The sequence below is a fragment of the Schistocerca nitens genome, chromosome 3 (assembly GCF_023898315.1).
Source record: "Schistocerca nitens isolate TAMUIC-IGC-003100 chromosome 3, iqSchNite1.1, whole genome shotgun sequence".
Taxonomy (NCBI): Eukaryota; Metazoa; Arthropoda; class Insecta; order Orthoptera; family Acrididae; genus Schistocerca; species Schistocerca nitens.
The window spans coordinates 224,590,500-224,600,376 of NC_064616.1; positions in this window are offsets into that span (position 1 = coordinate 224,590,500).

Here is a 9,877-nt window from a genome sequence, read left to right on the forward strand (position 1 = left end):
AACCATATCGGCAGCATATTGGCACGGCATTCGTCATCATGGAAGACAATTCGCGCCCCCATCGTGCACATCTTGTGAATGACTTCTTTCAGGACAAAGACATCGCTCGACTAGAGTGGCCAGCAGGTTCTCCAAACATGAATCCTATCGGACATGCGTGGGATAGATTGAAAAGGCTGTTTATGGGCGACGTGACCTACCAACCACTCTGAGGGATCTACGGCGAATCTCCGTTGAGGAGTGGGACAATCTGGACCAACAGTGCCTTGATGACTTGTGGCTAGTATTCCACGACGAATACAGGCATGCGTTATTTCAAGAGGAGGACGTGCGACTACGTATTAGAGGTACCGGTGTGTACAGCAATCTGGACCACCACCTCTGAAGGCCTCGCTGTATGGTGGTACAACATGCAATATGTGGTTTTCATGAGCAATAAAAAGGGCGGAAATGATGTTTATGTTGATTTCTATTCCAGTTTTCTGTACAGGTTCCGGAACTCTCGGAACCGAGGTGATGCAAAACTTTTTTCGATGTGTGTACGTGTGGGCGAAATTCTATTCAGACACAACTACTGTGTGTTCAAATGTGTGTGAAATCTTATGGGACTTAACTGCTAAGGTCATTAGTCCGTAAGCTTACACACTACTTAACCTAAATTATCCTAAGGACAAACACACACACCCATGCCCGAGGGAGGACTCGAACCTCCACCGGGACCAGCCGCCCAGTCCATGACTGCAGACCCTTAGACCGCTCGGCTAATCCCGCGCGGCAGACCCAACTGCTGTACAGCAGACGATTCCCTGACAAGTCATCGCCTTCTCGTTGGGTGTTTGGTCGTCTCATTTCTCGTCGACGTGAAACGGGAAGTTTAAATGCAAGACCTCTACATCGTGGCTTTAGAAGGTTCAAATGGCTCTGTGCACTATGGGACTTAACATCTGTGGTCATCAGTCCTCTAGAACTTAGAACTACTTAAACCTAACTAACCCAAGGCCTTCACACACATCCATGCCCGAGGCAGGATTCGAACCTGCGACCGTAGCGGTCACGCGGTTCCAGACTGAAGCGCCTACAACCGCACGGCCACACCGACCGGCCTCTACATCGTCCTAGAACACGAATGGACGATGGTGCTGAGGTCCCTGAGCTCGCTGACGTAGCCGTGAATCCTCAAGTCAGCACACGACGAATTCAACAGGAAGTTGGTGTCTCGAAAACAAGTGGACACCGCATTCTGCAACGTCATAAATTCCAACCTTGCTGTGTTCATTTACATCAAGAACTTCATGGGAATGACTTCAACAATAGGGTTCAATTTTGCCAGTGGGCTCAGTAACAACTTCTGACTAATCCTAATTTCTGCCCGCCCGGTTAGCCGTGGGGTCTTACACACAGCTTTCCGGGCGGGAAGGCGTGCCGGTCCCCGGCACGAATACGTCCGGCGAATTAGTGTCGAGGCCCGTTGTGCCGACCAATCTGTGGATGGTTTTTAAGGCGGTTTTCCATCTGCTTCGGCGAATGCGGGCGGGTTCCGCCTCAGCTGCACTATGTCGGCGATTGCTGCGCAAACACTTCCTCTACGTACGCGTATACCATAATTACTCCACCACGCAAACATTAGGGTTACACTCGTCTGGTGTGAGACGTTCCCGGGAGGGTCCACTGGGGGCCGAACGGCACAATAACCCTGGGTTCGGTGTGGGGCTGCGGTTGGTTGAGTGGACTGCTGATTTCTGTTATGGGGCTGTGAACCACTGAGGGCTACGGCGGGGACGAAGCCTCTCCGTCGCTTCTAGGTCCCCAGTTCCACACAATACAATACCATACAATCGTAATTTCTACTTAGATGTTCTTTTCAACGACGAGGCGTCATTCTCCAACAAACGAATTGTCAATATGAGAAATATACATTACTGGTCCATCAACAATCCGCATTGGCTCTGACAGGTAGAGTATCAACGTCCGCGGAACGTTAATGCTTGACGCGGAATTATTGGAGATACCACTATCGGAAATTTCTTTGTAAATGGCAACCAAAATAGCAGACAATATGCCCGATTTTTTAGATAAACTCTTCCTCTGGGACGCCGTACCTCTAAATCAGAGGATGGCCATGTGGTATCAGTATGATATATGCCCTGCACGTAACACCTTACAAGCACGACAAATTCTGTATCGTAAATATCCTGATAGGTGGATCGGACGTTGCAGGCCAGTTAGTTTGCCTGGCCGATCTCCGGACTTCACACATCTGGACTTTTTCTGAGGAAAGCAGTGAAGGATGCTGTCTACCAAAATGTTCCAGGAACACCAAAGGACATGCAGTGACCCATTGTTGATGCTTCTGCAGCCATCACAAGGGACGTAGTAGAACGATGTAGGGCGTCCTTCATCCACAGAGTGATCCTACGTATGTATGTCAATGGTTCCTATTTTGAGCATGTGATGTAAACGCTCTGTTTTACATGTAGTGGTAGTATCACAGTAAAAGTTACTACAAATGGTCATGTTACTCCTACACTGTCGTACGTAGTGTAATGCGGTACTGTACAATAACAAGATCCAATTACTGTGCAGTGCAGTACTGATGCATTCAATGTTTATTGGTAATTTGTAAAATATTCAAGCGCACCTTGAAGAGATTAAGTGATTTACTTAATGAAATGCACTGAAGTGCTATTTAAATTACAGAAGTTATGTATTGGCCGTGCGGTTCTAGGCGCTTCAGTTAGGAACCGCGTGACCGCTACGGTCGCAGGTTCGAATCCTGCCTCGGGCATGGATGTGTGTGATGTCCCTAGGTTAGTTAGGTTTAAGTAGTTCTAAGTTCTAGGGGACTGATGACCACAGACGTTAAGTCCCATACTGCTCAGAACCATTTGAAGTTATGTATTATTTGTCATAACCGTAGCTACTAGTTCTGTGCAGAAAATGGTACAGTGTGATACGCTTTTGAATATGTCTGGGAGAGAGTAAGCATATTCTTGAATAAAATGTACATGGTTCCATTTAACAAAATTTATCCTCTACCCCGTATCTTCTAAATCTGTGGGGATGCATAAAACGTACACCCTCAGCAAGAACTATCCAATGATGTTAAAAAAACATTGGTTGAAACAATTTTTCATTTATCCCAGCAGATTAAAGTTATTTTGGGCGAGCAAGATAAATGAGACACCCTGTATGTATATAGGCTGGTCAGGAACAATCTAGAAAGCTTATTAGGATGTTGCAGAATAAGCTGTGCAGAGAAATAATTGCTAAAAAAATTCGATACGTTGCACCTCTCTCGAGTTAATTAGCACCGCAGTTAGCCGATCAGGCCATGCTAGGGCAAGTTCGAGCGGCTCGCCAGAGATGGCGTCACTAAACGCGTTCCTCTTTCAGTTTCCTAAAGCCAAACAAGAAAGCGATACAAAAATGGACCTGAAAAGATAGTAAGGATAGAAACCGAGCCAAAGGCTGAGCAGTCTCGTGCGCCATCATTTGCGCAATGAGAGCAAATGACACTAACTGTAGGCCGGGGTCCGCTTGGATTTGCGAGGTCAACGACGTGATTGGCTGATTTCAGTGCTAATTAACTCGGAAACGGCGCAACATATCTATTTTTTTCCTTAACAAACTATGAACATTTCTTCATCTTCGTTACTGTGAAACAAATCTCTTCCACTGCAAGCTCTTGTTTTGTGAGGAGATAGGATGTACCAAAACAAGGGAAAAAAGTCCTAAACATGGACTCTAAAGTGAATACTTTAAGAGCTATGAGAACTTGTTTAGAAAAAGAGACGTATTTCACCGTAACGAAGAGCTACGAGCAATTTTTCAGTAGAAGAGGCGTGTTTCACATTAACTAAGTGGAAGTGCTCATAGCTCAGCAGAAGAGACGTTTTTCACAGTAACGAAGATGAAGTACTCATAGCTCAGCAGAAGAGACGTTTTTTACAGTACCGAAGATGAAGTGCTCATAGCTCTTAAGGTATGCACTTTGTGCCCATGTTTACGGTACTTCTTTTGCTCCATACTGCCACTTTTCAAAATATGGAAAGCAGAGAGCTTTCAGTGGAAGAGATTTGTTTCACGGTATCGAAGATTTAGAAATACTCATAGCTCTTAAGGCATGCGTTCTAGAGTCCATGTTTGCTCTATATAAATTAAAAGATTGTATTTGATCCATAGATAGCAGATATAGACTCGGATTTGTCATTTGTTCAAGCCAAAGTCTTTTTTTTTTTTTTAAAAAAAAAAAAGAACCGAGCGAGGTGTCGCAGTGGTTAGCACACTGGACTCGCATTCGGGAGAACGACAATTCAAACCTGCATCCGGCCATCCAGATTTAGGTTTTTCGTGATTTCTCTAAATTGCTCCAAGCAAATGCCGGGATGGTTCCTTTGAAAGGGCACAGTCGATTTCCTTCCCCGTCCTTGATCTAATCCGAGCCTGTGCTCCGTCTCTAATGATCTCGTGTCGACAGGACGTTAAACCCAAACTTCCTTCCCTCCTTGTAATGATTTGTTTCGCTGTTTCAATTAATTAATATTAATTAAAATATCAGTATTTGGATGAGTAAAAATAAGTAAAGGGCCCAATTTCCGCACCTCCTGCTGGAATCACATGACCATAAACTAGCACCACGTTCGAAGTCTCTGAGCTCTTCTGTCTGATCCATTCTGTCATTACATGTTCTTTACTAACAACACAATATTCTCCGCCTCTTTCTACATTGGCGGGATAGTCTCTGATGACATCTCGTCGTCAGTTCCGTATTACATAGGGCTGTCCGGAAACTTCTGATCATACAGTCTATGTCTTTTTCTCACTGCATGCTAGAAGTATTGGCGACCACATCACAGATGAATTCTTACGGCTTTTGTAGTTCCAGAGTGATCTCATACACTATACGGGTTGGAGTGAAAGCTTCGTGCTTAACTCAGAGCATGATTTGGGTATCAAATTGAGATAAATTTACCAAATTAATTGGAATTGCACCGTCTTAGAGCTACAGCCACAAAATGCCAGCCCATCAGCTACGAATGTGCAGAAAAATGTGCCTTTAACGTAAGCTGCCCCAGATTTGTATCTGTTTCGTTAAAGAGCGCAGATACTTAAAGTAGCTGAAATGAACTGCATAAGCTGAACATCAGAACTTAGTCAACTTCGGATTTGTAGCCAAGACTACGTGAATGAAAATTTTCTGTTGTGTTTACCGCATAAAGGGCGAGTATTCTATCAGCTAAGCTAAGAGTACCTTAATGTTATTAATTTGTTAATCTAGTAATCTGCCCTGCAGAAACCATAGTGGAGCGACTTGCAACGTTTTTAATGAAATTTAAAGCCATGTGTTCAGTTTTTGCTGATGTACGGATATTTATCATAACGAACTTGTACTCGAGTCTAAACAAGTAGGTCAGTTCAAATGGTTCAAATGGCTCTGAGCACTATGGGACTTAATTTCTGAGGTCATCGGTCCCCTAGAACTTAGAACTATTTAAACCTAACTAACCTAAGAGCATCACACACATCCATGCCCGAGGCAGGATTCGAACCTGCGACCGTAGCGGTCGCGTGGTTCCAGACTGTAGTGCCTAGAACCGCTCGGTCACCCAGGCCGGCTTTTATTCAGAAGATGGCCTGATTTTTCCGAAACTGGTCCTTGTTGTTGTTGTGGTCTTCAGTCCGAGGACTGGTAACTTTCAGCTCTCCAAGCTAGAATATCCTCTGCAAACCTCTTCACGTCTACGTAACTAATGCAACCAACATCTATTCGAACCTGCTCGCTGTGCTTAAGCCTCGGTCTTCCCACACAATTTTGACGCCCCATACTTCCCTTCACTACCAAACTGACACTACCATCTGATCCCTTGTTTTAGTCTATTTGTACTACATAGTTCTTTTTTCTTTATTTCGATTCAGTATCTCGGCATCAGTTATCCAATATGCCTATCTATGTAACCTTCAGAACTTTTCTGCAGCAACACAATACAGAAGCTCCTGTCATTTTCTTGTCTGAATCAATTGTTTTTGTCGTTCACGTTTCATTTCTGTACAAGGCTAGACTCCAGACAAATACGTTCAGAAAAGACTTCCTAGCACTTAAATTTTTACTGTAGGGCAGTATCTGCTGTTTTACAGTGTCTGTATAGTTCGATGCAACTTGCTTCGGATATGCATGCATGTCCGAAGAAACGTTGCATCGAACTATGCAGACACTGTCATATATAGATACAGCCTTACTGTATTGCATGTCAAAGTAAGGCAATCTGACGAGCAAAACAATGTCTCTCCCTGTGCGGGGATCACCCGAGTTGTATGCGAGCGTTATAGTAGAAGATAGAAAGTCTGGCCATAGGAGACGCACAGACCTTGGGCGTTACCGTTTAATTACTCTGGATTAAAGGACATCATGGCATTCTTCATAATGAAACTGTTGACCGCCTTGCTAAGAGGACTATTACAGAAGGCGTGCTACGCCCAACGCCGATCCGTTATAAGGATCTCACATCCCCGGTACGGAAGGCTGCTGTCATGCTTGGAACCGTGAATGGCATGTCTCTCAGCACTCTAAGGGCGGCCACCGGGCGGCCATACAACCGAACATCTCTTCTCGACCATGGTTCGCCTCGGTGCAGCTTCGTGGACGTCACGTGACTTCTGTCAGTCGCATGAGGTTGGGGCACGGGTGTTACCCCGCGCACCTATATCAATTGAAGATTATCACGTCTGGACACTGCGATAAGGACAACGGCAGTAGCGGATCTTAGCCACAGCGTATTGGCAGGTTAGAAGTGCACGACTGCACATCCAGACTTACATAAGAAATTGGTTCCGAGAGGTTACCCCCTCCATATCAGCGTTCCTGTCTTACTCCACCGTTTTGATAAATATAACCTGCTCACAGACTATTTGAAAGCCACAGGCATCCAAATTTAATTTATGAGTTTCCGAGGTCTTCATTTTCAAATGGCACCAGCCCGGTTCGTAATCGGTTGCATAATTTAGTGTTTTAATTTGCGTACGGGCCTTTATTTGTACATTACATTTTCATTGTTGCTCTATTGTGCATTTTATGTCACTGTTCTACTGGCACTATTGTACAAACCGTTGGTTGTAGCCTATTATGTTTGTCATCTTGGGTTTTTATTTTATTTTAAGTACATCTATATGTATGCTATATTTCCCACATTGTTATATGATGTTATTTGCGGTTCTGTTCTGCAGCAATTGTTGTATTTATTGTATGATGTACAGTGTTTGCCCTTTAATGTTTTGTCTTTTCTATAAGAACATAGCCGGCCGAAGTGGCCGTGCGGTTAAAGGCGCTGCAGTCTGGAACCGCAAGACCGCTACGGTCGCAGGTTCGAATCCTGCCTCGGGCATGGATGTTTGTGATGTCCTTAGGTTAGTTAGGTTTAACTAGTTCTAAGTTCTAGGGGACTAATGACCTCAGCAGTTGAGTCCCATAGTGCTCAGAGCCATTTGAACCATATAAGAACATATGAATGTTTGTCATAATGCTGCTGTATAGTGCTATTTGTAATTCTCCTCCAGTGTCATTTTCATCACTGCCGTCGGCTCTCTGGTGTTTGCCTAATGGCGCTTTTATTTTACGTTAAGAGTGTGTTTATATGCTAACTTCGTAATTCTGCTTTTTGCGGTTATGTTTCTTTGGCACTTTATAACCGCTGTTGGCTGCATGGTCCGTGAAACCCAAAGCCAAAATAAAGAAATGAACAAAATAACAAGTCTGGGTCGGTCCTGCAGGCATGCTCGGATGGCCGAGGCAGTTGGCGCAGATATGTTCAGCACTTCGAGCCGAGCTCCGCTAGCGAATATTTGTTTATTTCCTGAGGCGTTATGTAATAGTGTTATTTCAGTCGACTCGAAGCTCGATGGCTATTTCGTGGTGAAAAGCGACGATAAAGCTTACATTCAATGCACAATTCGCCCGACCCAAAGCTCGTGAAATCGAACTTTTTTTCTGACGTGGTACACTTAGAACCACAAGATCTGCTAGGAACGCATTTTTCCATTGTCTCCAACGCAGTTTACCTCAACCTCATAGAAGAAGCGGCTTCTGACAGACTGCTACGCAGATGTGCCGATAGATTCCACTTCTGCCGTTCTAATGGGAACGTGAGTGAGGTAGTCTGGGAGTTCGAACGATGCCTTTGAAGTCCCCGCCTCTCTGGCCATAGACGCTTTACAGCCGTTTGTTACAGTTCTTAGCCATGTGGAGGAAAAATGGAAAACTTCTTAGGCGTATCCCGTAATCTGTGGAGTGCGTCAAGTTCGTATTGAGGTCGGAAACACATACCTTCATAAGTGTCCATTGGTGGATGTCGGTCAATCGTTATGATAGAAAAGCGTGGACCTGCGTGGATTGAGGACGAGAATTACATTAAATGAATTTTATTCATAGTGGATGCTGTTGAACTCCGTGACTGTACCTGTATAGGGTGTAGCAAAATTCCCGCTACCAGTCACAATAAAAGGTTATTTATTTGTCACACGACCAGTTTCGGGCTTGTGCCCATCCTCAGGTGTTTATACATTGGTTCAAATGGTTCAAATGGCTCTGAGCACTATGGGACTCAACTGCTGAGGTCATTAGTCCCCTAGAACTTAGAACTAGTTAAACCTAACTAACCTAAGGACATCACAAACATCCATGCCCGAGGCAGGATTCGAACCTGCGACCGTAGCGGTCTTGCGGTTCCAGACTGCAGCGCCTTTAACCGCACGGCCACTTCGGCCGGCCGTTTATACATTCATGTACATGTTTATATTGCTGGAGATCACTGTATAAATACAGAAAAAATATTTGCTGGTGACTAAACAGATACACGTGATACAATTGTAAAGTGGCAAGGCAGCATTTGTCGAAAATACGAGGTGCATTCAAGTTCTAAGGCCTCCGATTTTTTTTCTAATTAACTACTCACCCGAAATCGATGAAACTGGCGTTACTTCTCGACGTAATCGCCCTGCAGACGTACACATTTTTCACAACGCTGACGCCATGATTCCATGGCAGCGGCGAAGGCTTCTTCAGGAGTCTGTTTTGACCACTGGAAAATCGCTGAGGCAATAGCAGCACGGCTGGTGAATGTGCGGCCACGGAGAGTGTCTTTCATTGTTGGAAAAAGCCAAAAGTCACTAGGAGCCAGGTCAGGTGAGTAGGGAGCATGAGGAATCACTTCAAAGTTGTTATCACGAAGAAACTGTTGCGTAACGTTAGCTCGATGTGCGGGTGCGTTGTCTTGGTGAAACAGCACACGCACAGCCCTTCCCGGACGTTTTTGTTGCAGTGCAGGAAGAAATTTGTTCTTCAAAAAATTTTCGTAGGATGCACCTGTTACCGTAGTGCCCTTTGGAACGCAATGGATAAGGATTACGACTTCGCTGTCTCAGAACATGGACACCATCATTTTTGCAGCACTGGCGGTTACCCGAAATTTTTTTGGTGGCGGCGAATCTGTGTGCTTCCATTGAGCTGACTGGCGCTTTGTTTCTGGATTGAAAAATGGCATCCATGTCTCATCCATTGTCACAACCGACGAAAAGAAAGTCCCATTCATGCTGTCGTTGCGCGTCAACATTGCTTGGCAACATGCCACACGGGCAGCCATGTGGTCGTCCGTCAGCATTCGTGGCACCCACCTGGATGACACTTTTCGCATTTTCAGGTCGTCATGCAGGATTGTGTGCACAGAACCCACAGAAATGCCAACTCTGGAGGCGATCTGTTCAACAGTCATTCGGCGATCCCCAAAAACAATTCTCTCCACTTTCTCGATCATGTCGTCAGACCGGCTTGTGCGAGCCCGAGGTAGTTTCGGTTTGTTGTCACACGATGTTCTGCCTCCATTAAACT